The sequence below is a fragment of the Symphalangus syndactylus genome, chromosome 9 (genome assembly GCF_028878055.3).
Source record: "Symphalangus syndactylus isolate Jambi chromosome 9, NHGRI_mSymSyn1-v2.1_pri, whole genome shotgun sequence".
NCBI classification, from domain to species: domain Eukaryota; kingdom Metazoa; phylum Chordata; class Mammalia; order Primates; family Hylobatidae; genus Symphalangus; species Symphalangus syndactylus.
The window spans coordinates 72,354,177-72,370,494 of NC_072431.2; the positions used below are offsets into that span (position 1 = coordinate 72,354,177).

At 42.3% G+C, this 16,318-nt stretch overlaps 1 pseudogene across 1 annotated transcript in view; it reads right to left on the bottom strand.

Annotated features, from left to right (window-relative positions):
- Window positions 1-4,581: 4,581 nt before the first annotated feature.
- Window positions 4,582-16,318, bottom strand: part of LOC134731337 (putative postmeiotic segregation increased 2-like protein 2) — a 31,464-nt pseudogene continuing 19,727 nt past the window's right edge. The window contains exons 3-7 of the transcript XR_010113523.1: window positions 11,307-11,446; window positions 9,386-9,472; window positions 9,105-9,207; window positions 7,859-8,042; window positions 4,582-4,782 (exon numbers count right to left, since the gene is read on the bottom strand). The product of XR_010113523.1 is annotated as a putative postmeiotic segregation increased 2-like protein 2 (transcript). The remainder of the gene's footprint in view (window positions 4,783-7,858; window positions 8,043-9,104; window positions 9,208-9,385; window positions 9,473-11,306; window positions 11,447-16,318) is intronic.

The following is a 16,318-nucleotide window of genomic DNA, read 5'->3' on the forward strand; positions in this document are numbered from 1 at the left end:
TGCTGAATTCCAACCTCCCTGGGGCAGAACCTGGAGGCCCTGTTTCTTACGGACTTGGTTGCCACAGTCCAGGAGCATTTGAAGGCACAGTGCAGGGGCTCAGATTGGCACAGAATTCTTTGTGAAATATCAGTGCCATAGACTGTAACAGATAGCTTCAATCACACTATGCATTTATTGGTTTGTTTGGAAAATGTTGGCCATTGAATTATTAATAGGTTTATTTCAAATAGTTTGGAAATTGTTGTACTTTTGAAAACATGCTGTTCCTGTAGTTTGTTGATGAGAGTTATAGCTGTTATATATACATAAAGATAATTTTCTTTTCATTTTTAAGAATTCTTTTTATCCTATTTTATTATCTTTAAATTTTTTTCTGTATTATTATATGTGCTCCTGAAGCGAGCACTCTTTTTATCTATGATACTTCCATAATAATCTCTTCTATTTATAGCTATTGGTAGTTCCTCTAAATTCTCATGATAGAAATTTTTATTTGCTGTTTAGCTTTGTGACTCAATTGTGAGAATTCAGTTGTGATTTTTAACATGTCTCAGATATACACACTAACATGTCAAATATATACTATTTTATTGGTTTATTTTGAAAAACATAGGCATTGAATTAAATATTATTTTATTAAATATTTATTAAATATATTAAATATATTTATTTAAATATTATTACTTTAAATATTATTTTAAACATTTTGGAAATACTGGTATTTTTGAATAGATGCTGTTTCTATAAAGTTGTGTGATGGGTGTTATAACTGTTATATACACATAAATAAAATTTTGTTTTTCTTTTTAAGAGAGAATTATTTTTATCCTAAATCTTTTACCTTTCAATCTTTGTATCTATTATTACACGTGCTGCTGAAGGGAGCATGGTTTTTATCTATGATACTTAGTTAACATACATATTACATTTATAGCTATGTAGTAGTTCCCCTAAATTCTTGTAAAAATAAATTTTATTTGATATTTAGTGTATGTTTGAAATGTGAGAATTCAGATGTAATTTTTTACCTTGTACTGGCATATTTGTATGTTACTTTAAAGAGGATGTGTGTTCTAAAGGAGGGCATGAGCTGTGTGTTTTCAAGAGAACAATGCAGTGCGACTCTTGGGGAAACATAATAAAGATGAACTTTTCTCACCTTCACAGTAAGTGTGATCACATTGGTCTGGATTATTTGCTGTCAAGTGATATTTTTCCTTAATGGGGTTGTGGTTATTTGAACATATTTATTAGGTCTGGAAGATAATCCTGTGTTGTTTTTTATGTAGAAAAAAACATAAGGCTGGGTGCAGTGCTCACACCTACAATCCCAGCAGTTTTGGAGGTCATGATGGGAGGATCACTTGAGGCCAGGAGTTTGAGGCCAGCCTCAGCAACATTGCATCTACATCTATTTTTAATTTTTATTTTTTAAAGAAAAACAATAGAAGAGAAGGCTGATCTTAAGCTACAGGGTTGTTTTGTATGTTTGTTTGTTTTGGAGACAGAGCAAGACTCTGTCTCCCAGGCTGGAGTGCAGTGGTACAACCTCAGCTCCCTGCAACTTTCACCTCCAGGGTCAAGCGAATTCTCTTGCCTCAGCCTCCCAAAGTAGCTGGGACTATAGGCACCCGCCTGTATGTCTGACTTTTGTAAAAATAGTAGAGACAAGGTTTCACCATGTTGGCCAGGCTGGTCTTGAACTCCTGACTTCAAGTGATCCACCCACCTCGGCCTCCCAAAGTGCTGGGATTACAGGCATGAGCTACTGCACCCAGACGCCAAGCTAGAGTTTTAAGGCAGGAAATGAGAGAAAGATATTGAGAGAGGAAAACCAGGTGGTAAGAAAACTCTAAAGGTGGCCGGGCATGGTGGCTCATGCCCGTGATCCCAGCAGGAGTTTGAGACCAGCCTGGCCAACATGGTGAAACCCTGTCTCTACTAAAAATACAAAAATTAGGCAGACGTGGTGATGCACGCCTGTAATCCCAGCTATTTGGGAGGCCGAGGCAGGAGAATCACTAGCAGAGATTGTGTCTCCCCACTCCCTCTCCAAATAAAAGGAAAGTTCCTGCAGCAGTTCAAGCTGTGAAAGGCAGGCCCTCTGCCATGCAATTCTTTCTGTTTTTTCTATTTTTGGAGTCAGGGTCTGGCGCTGTCACCCAGACTGGGGTGCGGTGGTGCGGTCATAGCTCACTGCGGCCTCCGACTCAAGCTCTAGCGATCCTCTTACCTTGCCTTTCAAATTGCTGGGATTATAAGCAGGAGCCACCACGTCTGGCCTGTGTGACACAATTCTTTTTTTTTTTTTTTTTTTGAGATGGAATCTCGCTCTGTCACCCAGGCTGGAGTGCGGCGGCGCCCTCTTGGCTCACTGCAAGCTCCACCTCCTGGGTTCACACCATTTTCCTGCCTCAGCCTCCCGAGTAGCTGGGACTACAGGCACCTGCCACCATGCCCAGCTAATTTTTTGTATTTTTAGTAGAGACGGGGTTCCACTGTGTTATCCAGGATGGTCTCAATCTCCTGACCTCGTGATCTGCCCGCTTCAGCCTCCCAAAGTGCTGGGATTATGGGCATGAGCCACCGTGCCCGGCTTGTGTGATGTAATTCTGATGTCATCTCCCTGATGTTACCTCAAATGCCACAGGTTAAGGCCACCAGCCCCCAATAGGCTGCCCTCGCTTTAGATGCAGCTGCAGGCTTGGGTGTCCTCAGACCACAGGTACTTCTCACCAACTGGCTGCAAATCTGGAGGTTCCCACCATGCCTTCAAGTTTGATAATTCACTACAACAACTCACAGAACTCAGAAAAGCATGATACTTTCTTTCTCCCTTTTTTTTTTTTTTTTTTTTGAGATGGAGTCCTGCTCTGTCACCCAGGCTGTAGTACAGTGGCCACCACCCTTGGCTAATTTTTGTATTTGTATTGGAGATGGAGTTTCGCCATGTTGGCCAGGCTGGTCTTGAACTCCTGACCTCAGGTGATCCGCCCACCTTGGCCTCCAAAAGTGCTAGGATTACAGGCATAGCCACCATGCCCGGCCGACTTCTAGAGTTTCAATAACAGAGATGTGGTTCAAGAAGAAAAGGGAGACATGTTTTGTAGATGGCAGGAGCTTCATGAAAAGAAGCCAGTGAAGGGCAGGGTGTGTAGCTGTCTACCTACGGAAACCAGCCAGGAGCCTCCCCGCAGGGACTTCAGCACAGACGGCTGGGAAAATCTGCATTAACCTGAGCTCTGGACCTAAGAGAGGACAAGGCCTTGACTGTTTCTACAGACTCAAAAGACGCAATCTTTGTGGTCCATGCCCAGGATGTGATCTGGAAAACAGAGGGCCTTCTAAATGCCAACAACAAGGAAATCAAATGTGCAACAAACAGAAATATTGGCATTGATGTGGGCCATGGAGAGGCCTAAACAGATGACTGTAGTCCACTGCCAAGGTCATCAAAGGGGTGACTCTGAAATAATAAATTTCAGACGCCATGGCCCAAATAGCTGCACAAGGTGGGGAAGTCCTCCACATGCCTCTGCTTCCTTCAGTACCTTTTTATGAAATAAGCCGAAGTACTTCCCTGGGGAATTTCCTTTTTGTTTCTTTTGAGAAGGAGTCTTGCTCTGTCACCCAGGCTAGAGTGCAGTGGCGCGATCTCGGCTCACTGCAACCTCTCCCTCCCGGATTTCAGCAATTCTCCTGCATCAGACTTCTGAGTAGCTGAGATTACAGGTGCGTGCCACTATGCCCAACTAATATTTGTATTTTTAGTAGACAGGATTTCACCATCTATGCCAGGCTGGTCTTGAACTCCTGACCCCGTCTTGGCCTCCCAAAGTGCTGGGATTGCAGGCGTGAGCCACTGCACCCAGACTCCTTTATTTTTTGAGATGAAGTTTCGTTCTTGTTGCCCATGCTGGAGTGCAATGGCGAGATCTCAGCTCACTGCCAGCTCCTCCTCCCAGGTTCAAGCGATTATCCTGCCTCAGCCTCTCGAGTAGCTGGGATTACAGGCACCACCCAACACCAAATCCAGCTAACGTTTTGTATTTTTAGTAGAGACGGGATGTCACCATGTTGGCCAGGATGGTCTTGAACCCCTGACCTCTAATGATCCACCTGAATTGGTCTCCCAAAATGCTGGGATTACAGGCGTGAGCCACTGCACCCAGCCCCTCCCATACCTCTTTTGCCCAAGGCAGTACAATTCAGAAGAATCTTGCCAGGGAAGACTGGTAAATGGACCTCAATGTGATGCCGATGGCTCCTCGTGGATTTAGATACCTCCTAGTGCTTATTGATACCCTTTACCAGTTACACAGGGGCTTTTCCATGCCAGACTGAAAACGCAGGAGGTCAGTGATCATCGACCCTCAACTATTTACTAGCAGAACACTGAGGGGACTGTGCGGTCACCAATACCTCCTATTGCACTTGGATAAACACCTCCCAGGAAATAGAGATGAATAGAAAGGAAATAGTCAAACAAGCAGAATGGCTGCATTCCTTCAACCAGAAGGGTCCATTAGTCTGTTTTCATACTGCTATAAAGAACTACCACAAACTGGGCAATTTACAAAGAAAAGAGGTTTCATTGACTCACAGTTCTGCAGGGTGTACAGGAAGCGTGGCTGGGGAGGCCTCAGGAAACTGACAATTATGGCAGAAGGTGAAGGGGAAGCAGGCACATCTGGCCATGGTGGAGCAGGAGAGACAGAGAGAGTGAAGCCAGAGGTGCTGCACGCTTTTAAACAACCAGATCCCATGAGCGCTCACTCACTGTCAAGAGAACAGGAAGGGGGAAGTCAGCCCCCATGAGCCAATCACCTCCCACCAGGTCCCTCCCTCAACACTGGGAATTACAATTTGACCTGAGATTTGGGTGGGGATACAGAGCTGAACCATATCAAGGGTAGTTCAACCACTGAGATTAATTGATTGCTTGACTGAGATGGTGTCCCGCTCTGTTACCTAGGCTGGAGTGCAGTGGCACAATCTCGGCTTACTGCAACTTCCGCCTCCCGGGTTCAAGCAATTCTCCTGCCTCAGCCTCCCAAGTAGCTGGGACTACAGCACATGCCACCATGCCTGGCTAATTTTTGTATTTTTAGTAGAGATGGGGCTTCACCATGTTTGCCAGGCTGGTCTTGAACTCCTGACCTCGTGATCACCCTGCCTCAGCTTTTCTTTTGTTGGCATTACAGGTGTGAGCCACCGCACCCGGCCAACCACTGAGATTTAGAAGGCAGTCGAGCCCACTATACCACACCTCACCTGGTTTCTTCCTCTACTGGGGTCCCTCGTGGCCACTGTTCTGTCACTTTTCGGTCCTATTTATTTAAATGGATGGTAAGCTGTTGGTCCTCCAGGCTCCAACACTTCCACCTTCACCTTGTATTACAACAATACCAGCCTTTCAAGCTACTCCAGGTGACCCCAGAACTCATTTGAACTCAGAAGCCCACTCACTTTAGGGGACTCAGTGCCCCTGGTCAGCATGAAGTCGATGCAGAAGCATGACCTCCATCCCTAATCCCTCAAGAATGAGCGGAAGGTGTCAGCAGGAGGGTGGGGGTGCGGTTTGTAAATCTGTAACTGCATCAGACCAAATCTAGTTCAACTTTTTTTTTTTTTTGACAGAGTTTCACTCTTCACCCAGGCTGGAGTGCAATGGCATGATCTCAGCTCACTGCAACCTCCCCCTACTAGGATCAAGTGATTCTGCAGCCTCAGCCTCCCAAGTAGCTGGGATTACAAGGGTGCACCACCACACCTGGCTAATATTTATATTTTTAGTAGAGACGGGGTTTCACCATTTTGGCCAGGCTGGTCTTGACCTCCTGACCTCCACATGCCTTGGCCTCCCGAAGTGCTGGGACTACAGGCGTGAGTCACTGCACCCGGCTCAGTTCAACTTTTATGTAATGAAGTTGTCAGCTGTTTTTCAATTGTCATGGACCTGCAGGTTGAAGGTCATGTACCCTGTGCATGCCCAGGTTAAGCAAGTGTGCCACCATAGAGTGGAACCTAAGAGCTTGGCCTGAAGAGCTGGGACCCATTTAAGAAACGGACACCCCATAGCAGAGCCAGGATCCAATCAGATTGAGTTTTGATGTCACCCCATGGCAGGATCCAGTCAGATCACACCTCCCAGCATTACTTTATTGCAAGATCCAATCAAATCACACCTCATTACCGTATGCTTATAAAATCTGACATAGCCCCCAGCTGTGTAAGGGAGATTTGAGTATTTCCTCCTGTGTTCTTGCTAGCTGACTTACAAAAAAGTTTTTTAAAAAAGGCTGGGTGTGGTGGCTCACGCCTGTAATCCCAGCACTTTGGGAGGCTGAGGCAGGCAGATCACTTGAGGTCAGGGATGCAAGACCAGCCTGGCCAACATGGCGAAACCCTATCTCTATGAAAAATACAAAAATTAGCTGGGCATAGTGACACACACCTATAATCCCAGCTACTTGGGAGGCTGAGGCAGGAGAATCACTTGAACCCAGGAGGTGGAGGTTGCAGTGAGCCAAGATCACACCACTGCACTCCAGCCTGAGAGACAGAGTGAGAAGACTCTGTCTAAAAAACACAATGTTAAAATTAGCACCAAATGATTTACAAGTAAAAAAAATTTTTAGCTGCATATGTTTACATAACTTTAATTAGATTATGAAAAACACATACAAAATGGAAAGGCACAAAGAAGAGAGCAAAACATGCATGAGATCTCACACCCAAGGATAACCACTGAGAACATGAAAGTGCTGACTCTTCCAGCCTTTATACTATACACATTTAGGCCATTGTTTTGTTTTTATAAAACTGGAATCATATAATACAGATAGTTTTATAATCTGGTTTTTAAACACAACAATTACATAACATTTAGCTGTTTCATTTGCATTCAAATTCATAAGGGTTCCAGTAACTCATTTATCAGAAAACCAAGAGAAATATTCCCATGAAAATATAAGTACGTAAGGCCAGGCATGGTGGCTCACGCCTGTAATCCCAGCACTTTGGGAGGCCAAGGTGGGCGCATTACCTGAGGTCAGGAATTCGAGACCAGCATGGCCAGCCTGGACAACATGGTGAAACCCCGTCTCTGCTTAAAATACAAAAATAAGCTGGGTGTGGTGGTGTGCGCCTGTAATCCCAGCTACTCAGAAGGCTGAGGCAAGAGAACCGCTTGAACTTGGGAGATGGAGGTTGCAGTAAATTGAGATTGTGCCACTGCACTCCAGCCAGGGTGCCAAAGTGAGCCTCCATCTCAAACAAAGATAAAAATAAAAAATTATATATATATAATATATATATGTTACTGTATGTATATTATATATATTATACATATGTATAATATATATATGTATATTATATATGTATAATATACATATGTATATTATATATATGTATAATATATATATGTATATTATATATATATGTGTGTATATATATATTTTTCCAGACAGGATCTTACTGTGTCTCCCAGTCTGAAATACAGTGGCACAATCATAGCTCACTGCAGCCTCAAGTTCCTGGGCTCAAGTGATCCTCCCACTTCAGCTTCCCAAGTAGCTGGAACTACAGGTGCATGCCACCATGCCCAGTCAATCTTTTTTGTAATTTTTCATAGAGGCAGGGTCTCACTATGTTGCCCAGTCCTAATAAACACTATGTGGTGAAAACAAAAAAGTAAATCACCTTAAAGTTAAGTCTTTAATGAGAAATGCAAATAAAGCATTTCTCAATAAATGATGGGAAGAGAATCAACTGAAGAATAAACATCTTTAGTAAATCTTTTGCTCATGTGCATTAACCAATACTCTTGAAAACCAGGATTAAATTACTGTACCTTCTTAACATTCCTTTGAAATTCCTTATGGCGCATAGGTAGCATAGAAAGTAACTGCTTCACGCTGACTGTGGTCCCTCTGGGGCGGGGGTAGGGGGTTTTCTGGATGATTTTCCCATTGTGATCAAACACCAGTCGAATCCTAACCTTTGCCAATGCGTGGCAGGTAGAAATGGTGACATTGCTGTGAGAGAATACCAGGCATGGTGTGTTCAGTGAGAGACCCATGATGTTGGGCACTGACTACGCTTTTCTTCACTTGCTTTTCTCTCAAAACTTTCTTAAAAAGCTGATGATCCCTGAGATAACCAAGATCTAAATGGTTGAGGAGTCATCATAATATCTAAGGTTTGGCATCTAAAAGACAGTGAGACAGAGAGCACTAAACATGTTTTGTTTTGAAAAAAGCTTTGATTTCATTTTCAGGTTGAACTGTAAAACCATAAATAATCTCAAGATTTATTTATTCACAAATAGAGATTTGTTTTGTTATTACACTTCAAACAAAATTTTTTAAAAAATTTTTAAAAGGTTTTAAAAATTTTTTTAAAGAATCCAAAAGATACTATAATTAAAATGTATACGTAGGGCAGGGTGCGGTGGCTCATGCCTGTAATTCCAGCATTTTGGGAGGCCGAGGAGGGCAGATCACTTGAGGCCAGGAGTTCCAGACCAGCCTGGGCAACATGGCAAAACCCCATCTCTACTAAAAATACAAAAATTAGCCATGAGTGGTGGTGCACGCTATAGTCCCAGCTCTTCAGGAGGCTGTGGCACAAGAATCACTTGAACCTGGGAGGCAGAGATTGCGGTGAGCTGAGACTGTGCCACTGCACTCCAGCCTGGGGGACAGAGTGAGACACTGCCTAAACTATATATATATATATAATTATAAAAATTTTGTATCTGTGCTATAATTAAATAATGCTTTGGTGAAATGTTTCCCTAAAATTTGATAGTGAAAACCAATGGTAACTATCATTTATTATCTACATGTTATGTTAAAATTGAGAAGTTACTGTTTTAATAAGGGTAATCACTTTTTTAACAATACTATTTGCTTCATTTCATTCATTTATTGCTCACATTTCAGAAGTACTATGACTTAGACTGGCAGTGAGACAAAACAGAATTCAGAAGTTAGAAGTTGAGATACTGAGATAGAAAATTGTAAATAATGATTCCAACTAATTTTCAGAAAGGTTTTTCTAAGGGGTCAAGTCAATGGATAAAAATATTGTTTCACGTCGGTGCACAAAGTGAGCTCACAGCTTCCGCCTGAAAGCCGAAAGTTTCAACCTGAGTTAGGTCGGCAAACTCTTAAATCTTAGATGTGTGATGTTTCAGAGCTGAAAGAGAGTGTAAAGTGAGGACTAAGATACCTCAAGTGCTATAACAACGAATATACATGATATCTAGTAACTGGCTTTAAAAAACTGTTTTTGCTTTTCCCAAGACAGTTTTATTCAAAATTCTGAGACATGTGGCCCAATTATTTTATAATAGGATTAGAAAAAGTCAACTTACTTAAGCCTTTGAAGTTTTCTTCTTCTTCCCTACATCCATTGTCTGAAACTTCAATGAGATCCACTCCATAATCCTTAAGCTTTAGATCTAGAAAGTTTAAAATATTTATAGTTATTAAAAATGGACCCATGCTATGTGTTTATATTGATATTATTTATAACATACGCAAATTTAAGAGTCATAACTATACCTTTAGTTAAATGTACTAGTGTCATTTTGTGTATTTCATTTTTATAAAGTCCTTCCTGGGTATTTACCAGCCCAGATTGAAAAGTTTAGCGTTTTCTTTCTTTTCTCTTTTTTTTTTTTCCTAGGCTAGTCAAGTGAAGCAGTTGGAGTGGAGAAGGAACAAAAAATCTGTAACTGGTTGTGATCAAGTAGTGGGTAACACCGTTGCACTTTGACCAGCCTTTTCTTTTGAAAGAAATAATTTTAACATACCCAGTAAGGAGAATGGGGGCCGGACGCGGTGGTTCATGCCTGTAATCCCAGCACTTTGGGAGGCCAAAGTGAGCGGATCACCTGAAGACTAGCCTGACCAACGTGGAGAAACCCTGTCTCTACTACAAATACGAAATTAGGTAGGGGTGGTGGCGCATGCCTGTAATCCCAGCTACTCGTAAGGCTGAGGCAGGAGAATCGCTTGAACCCAGGAGGCAGAGGTTGCGGTGAGCCAAGATCGTACCATTGCACTACAACCTGGGCAACAAGAGCAAAACTCCATCTCAAAAAAAAAAAAAAAAAAGAAGAAAAGAAAACTGGTTCTGGAATCAGACTTCCTGGATCCTATTTTATTAGCTTTATAATCTCAAAAAAAGGAAATTTCCTGTTCCTTAATTTCCTCATCTGTAAAATGCAGATAAGTTCTATATCACAAAGTTATTTGGCAGATTAATAATTTTTTATTTGTTTTAATTTTGTTATTTTTTTTTTTTTTTGAGATGGAGTTTTGCTCTTGTCACCAAAGCTGGAATGCAGTAGCACGATCTGATCTTGGCTCACTGCAACCTCCACCTCCAAGGTTCAAGCAATTCTCCTTCAGCCTCCTGAGGAGCTCAGATTACAGCCATGCACCACCACATCTGGCTAATTTTTGTATTTTTAGTAGAGACAGGGTTTTACCATGTTGGTTAGGCTGGTCTCGAACTCCTGACCTCAAATGATCAGCCCCCCCCTCAGCCTCCCAAAGTGCTGGGATTACAGATGTGAGCCATTACTCCAGGCCTATTTTATTTTATTTTATTTTATTTGAGACAGAGTCTTGCTCTGTCACCAGGCTGGTGTGCAGTGGCATGATATCGGCTCACTGCAACCTCCGCCTCCCGGGTTCAAGCAATTCTCATGCCTCAGCCTCCCAAGTAGCTGAGATTACAGGCTTCTGCCACCAGGTCCGCCTAATTTTTGTATTTTTAGTAGAGACAGAGTTTCACCATTTTGGACAGGCTGGTCTCGAAATCCTGACCTCAGGTATCCACTCGCCTTGGCCTCCCAAAGTGCTGGGATTACAGGCGTGAGCCACCATGTCTGGCCTACTTTAGTTATTAATAGAGACGAGGTCTCACCATGTTGGCCAGGTTGGTCTGGAACTCTTGGACTCAAGCAATCCCCCCAACCTTGGCCTCTCAGAGGGCTAGGATTACACGTGTGAGACACCATGCTCAGCTATTCTGCAAATTAAATGAGATATTTCTGTGTAATTCTTAGCATAAAACCTTCCTGGCACACCGTAAGAACACAATAAAAGCTGTTATTATTATTACTACCTAGCTAAGTACTAGGCACATAATAGGTGCTAACTTTAACTTAAAAATAACTTATTACTACATCAACACTTGATAGTCTTCTTTCAATAACAAATGTTTCTTGACTACAACAACATTCACTGATCATTTCTTGTGGCTTAAAACTCTCCCAAACTTACCAATATTAGTGGCACCAGCATCCAGACTGTTTTCTACTAACTCCTTCACCGCAGTGCTTAGACTCAGTACCACTGGCCCAGAGCAAATCTGATGGACTGACTTCCGACCAACAGGCTTGATGGCCTTAGCAGCTTCTGTACTAAAGAAATGTTATAAGAAACAAAGCAACTATTCAGCTATATATTTTCATCCTGATTTTAACTGTGGGAAATGACTCAACACCATAAATAGTTTATGGGTCTAATCTATTCATTTATTATATTAACAAATACATTTATTATATCCAGAAATAAAAACATTGTTTTACAATCCTTAAACATGTACCCAAAATACTTCTGGATAGATACTTCAAATTCAACAGATCCTTACTATCTAATTATACTAGGATCCACATGGAGAAAACATACATTGTATCTCTCAAATTACCAAAATCTTTGGCAACAATGGCGTCTTTCTTGAAAACTGAAAGCATGGCCGGGTGGGGTGGCTCATGCCTGTAATCCCAGCACTTTGGCAGGCAGAGGCAGGCGGATCACTTGAGGTCAGGAGTTGGAGACAAGCCTGGCCAACATGGTGAAACCCTGTCTCTACTAAAAATACAAAAAATTAGGCAGGCATCATGGTGGGCGCCTATAAACCCAGCTACTCGGCAGGCTGAGGCAGGAGAATCACTTGAACCTGGGAGGTGGAGGTTGCAGTGAGCTGAGATTGCAGCATTGCACTCCAGCCTGGGCAATGAGCAAAAAAACAAAGTGAAAGCAACATAATTTCCCACAGAATTAGAAAAACCAACAGTATGCTGGAAAATACACAATGTTTAAGTCAAAATCATCTCAGAAATTGGGTACCAGTGACATAACTATTCCTTATACACAGTTGCCTTTGATATCCTACTCCAAATTGAAGCTGCCAGCTGCTGTCTTAGCAAAGACCGTCAAAGTTCTTGCTGTACTAGCTTTAAGAGTTTTATAATGGTTTTATCTCCCCTTATTCCCTGCTCCAAGCCATCCTCCACTCTATTACCAGAGCTATTTTTGAAATCACAAATCTGGTCAAATAATTTTTCTGCTTAAAAGTTTACTAGTGCCCCACTTCCTACTAAATGAAATTTAAAATCTAGTCATCACTGGGCCCAAAACTACCTTCTTTTCAGAATCTCTCTAATCCTTTCCTTTTATCAAATCCCCTATATTATTATTATATTATTATTTATTATTATTATTATTATTTGAGCGTGCTCACCCGGTCGCCCAGGCTAGAGTGCAATGGCATGATCTCAGCTCACTGCAGCCTCCACCTCCCAGGTTCAAGCGATTCTCCTGTCTCAGCCTCCCAAGTAGCTGGGATTACAGGCACCCACCATCACACCCAGCTAATTTTTGTGTTTTTAGTAGAGATGGGGTTTCACCACGTTGGCCAGGCTTGTCTTGAACTCCTGACCTCAGGTGGTCCACCCGCCTTGGCCTCCCAAAGCGATAGGATTACAGGAGTGAGCCACCGCAACCAGCCATCCCCTATATTGTAGCACAGTGAACACAACAAGCTCTTTTAGACACTACAGTGCATAAGCAGGTCTCTGTCTAAACTGCTCTCCTCTTCCTCCTTCGCCCAACCAATGTCTGCTCATCCAAAGAATGTATCCCGTGTGTTCATTAACTTAGCAATTTCCAGTAAACAGGTTAATTGACAACTTGTTAAGAGAAGGCAGGAAACCTCCATGAAAGAGAAATCACTGGGTATTTCCTACAGCATTTAACTCATCGTAGGCCTTCAATAAACCCTTGTGAAATAAACAAACCTCTTTACTCTTCATTCTACCTTGCTAAGAATCTCACCTAAGTCTGTCTACCATGTGAAATGTAGAATGATGTATAATCCTTTGGGCATATGCCAGTAATGGGATTGCTGAGTCAAATAGTACCTCTTGTTCTAGATCCTTGAGGAATCGCTTTCTGGCATTATAGTTTCTACTTTCTATTTGATCTGCCTTTTCTGTGCTTTATTTTCTTTTTCAATTTTCTTTTTGGGTGATTGTATTTTTAAGTTTGATTGTCCTCTCTATCATTTTGGAAGTTTTCACTCTATCGTATTCTTTTTTACTTATTTATTCATTTTTTTGAGACAGTCCTGCTCCGTTGCCCAGACTGGAGTACAGTGGCATGATCTCAGCTCACTGCAACTGCCAGCTCCCTGGTTCAAGAGACTGTCCTGCCTCAGCCTCCTGACTAGCTGGGATTACAGGCTTGTGGGCTAATTTTTTTGTATTTTTAGTACAGATGGGGCTTCATTATGTTGGCCAGGCTGGTCCCGAACTCCTGGCCTCAAGTGATCTGCCCGCCTTGGCCTCCCAAAGTGCTGGGAATACAGGCGTAAGCCACCATGCCTGGCCTATCCTGTTCTTTTAGTCAGTATCCTTAAAATTTTGATATGCTTAAGTAACTTGAAGACCAAAGTTAAACAGAATATTTCTTTCTCTGAACAATCACAGATGTTAGAACACTTTAAATAACTTATCCTCTGTCTTACATATTATTGTGGATCAATATTTAGATTTATGTTGTAAATTCCAGCCTGTAATCCCAGCTACTAGGGAGGCTGAGGCAGGAGAATCGCTTGAACCCGGGAAGCAGAGGTTGCAGTGTGCCGGGATCATGCCACTGCACTGCAGCCTGGGTGACAAGGCAAGATTCAGCCTCAAAAGAAAAAAAAAAGAAAGAAAGAAAAGAAAAGAAAAGAAAAAGAAATATAATTACTTAAAATGGAGAGTACTCAGTCCAATGGAAGCCTTCTCTGGATGATCCTCAGACGGCAATAAAGGACACTGAGGATGAGGATAATCACTCATCTTTTCCAGGTGAGTGTGCACCTGGTGAGACAGGAGCAATGACCTGTTGGAGGTAGCAGGAAGAACAAGTGAGGGAAGTGTGTAACTGATGTGGCCTCAGGGGCCACGTGGCAGGTAAAACTCGAGGGGCTGCAGGCACCAGGTCATGGAAGATTTGTGTGTTCTCCATGCTTTCCGTGCTCTTCATTAGGAGAATAAAATGTTTTTGTTGTTGTTGTTGTTGTTTTGAAATGGGGTCTGTGTCACCCAGGCTGCAGTGCAGTGGGAATCAGAGCTCACTGCAGCCTCGATCTCCTGGGATTAAATGATCCTTCCACCACTTCAGCCTCCCAAATTTCTGGGACTATATATGTGCACCACCATGTCTGGGTTAATTTTCAAATTTTTTTGTAGAGATGAAGTCTCATTATGTTGTCCAGGCTGGTCTTGAACTCCTAGGCCCTCCCACCTCGGCCTCCCAAAGTGTTGGGATTGCAGGCATGAGCCACTGGGCTTGGCCTAGAATTTGTTCTTAGTAAAGGGAACACTGGATGTTTTTAAGGTGAGAGTTAACCACAACTAGATTTGTGTTTTTAAAAAATCATGTAGGAGCATTGAGAGAGATGGTTAGAAAGAACGAAGGAGATTGTATATATGGCTGCAACCATATCAGACACTGAACATGCTCTTCTTGCTATATGGCTTTCATATTCCTTCCGTAGAGGAGACCTGGGCAGATTTATGATACTGTGAGACTTTCAAGCCAGATCACAGAACCCAACAGTTTCCCCCCAGGCCTCTTGGTATGTTTGTTCTTGGAACTCACCAACATGCCATGAGGATGCCCACGCATTTGTGGAAAGATCCAGGAGGAATGAAATTCAGGACCCCAGCTGAAAGCCACGGCTGAGCTCCCAGCTGACAGTTGGCATCAACTACCAGCCATAGGAGTACACTATCTTGAAAGTGGATCCTTCATTCTCGGTGATTTCCACATGGTACAGAGAGGGGCTGACACTGCTCAACCCTGCCCAAATTGCACATTCAAGGGCAAAAGAAAGGATTACTATTGTTTTGAGACATTGTATTTTGTGATGATTTGCTACTAGGCAATAGATGATACCAGGAGGGAGAATGGAAATAGAGGCATTCATTAGAGAACACAATTACTCAGGCAAAAGATGATGAGGGCTTAGCTAAAACATTCATTAATTGAACAAAATTATTACACGTCAGGCACGGTGCTATGACATGGGAACAGAATATGAACGAGATAGACAAGGTCTTGTCTCTGAAGAAATTGACTGTTTACTGGGCAGAAAGGATGGCATGTAGAATACAGCCATTGAGCTACTTGATTACATTTACCTAAAGTTGCATGATCTCGCCATGTAATATTAAGAGGCATTTAAAAATAGAATAAAATAAATAGAAAAATGCATTATTATAAGGGTAAAACTTTTAGCATCCAGATAGCATGAAAATGGCATTGGCTTTACTCTCTATGCCCTATTGAACATGTTAGGAAGTAGGGTTTTTTCTGCCTTTGTCTCCATTAGAGAAAACCTTCATGTGGGCAATTTTGATGCTCCCCTGCCATTGTGGGATTTTCAGTTCAAAGCATTTACTATTTGCATCAGTGCTTGTTGCTTTTTTTTTTTTTTTTTTTTGAGGCAGAGTAGGAGGATTACCACAGTATTCTTTTCAAGTGCTCTCAGTCCCTCATCAAAGGGAGGGTTTTAGAGCCTTAGTTTGTTGGAGATTCCATATAAGACTATTCTTGGTTTGGGGTTTTGAGTAAATCACTTTTGCTTAAACATCAGAGAGAAAGAGCACTAACCCATGCATTGTCACTTACAAAGTCCAAGTGCCAATTATTTTTATAATTTTAAAATGGAATTTGGGGTTTAACGGTACTCAAAGGGGTCTCATCATGACCCGATTCTGCATGTCCACTAGGGCAAGCTGGCTTTTGTTCCCATTGTTCTGCTGGGAATGGAATCATCAGAGGTTTTTTTGGTTGTTGTTGCTGAGTTCTTTGAACTCTTCTCTTAGTGCACAGTTGGCCCTACACCCTCTGCAGCACGTGGTGCTGTTGACCACGGCCTGGTTCTCAAAACCTGGGTCTCCACTGACTTCTGTGCTAATATGCTTGGCTCTTCTCTGATTCCTTTCTCTGCTTCTGTT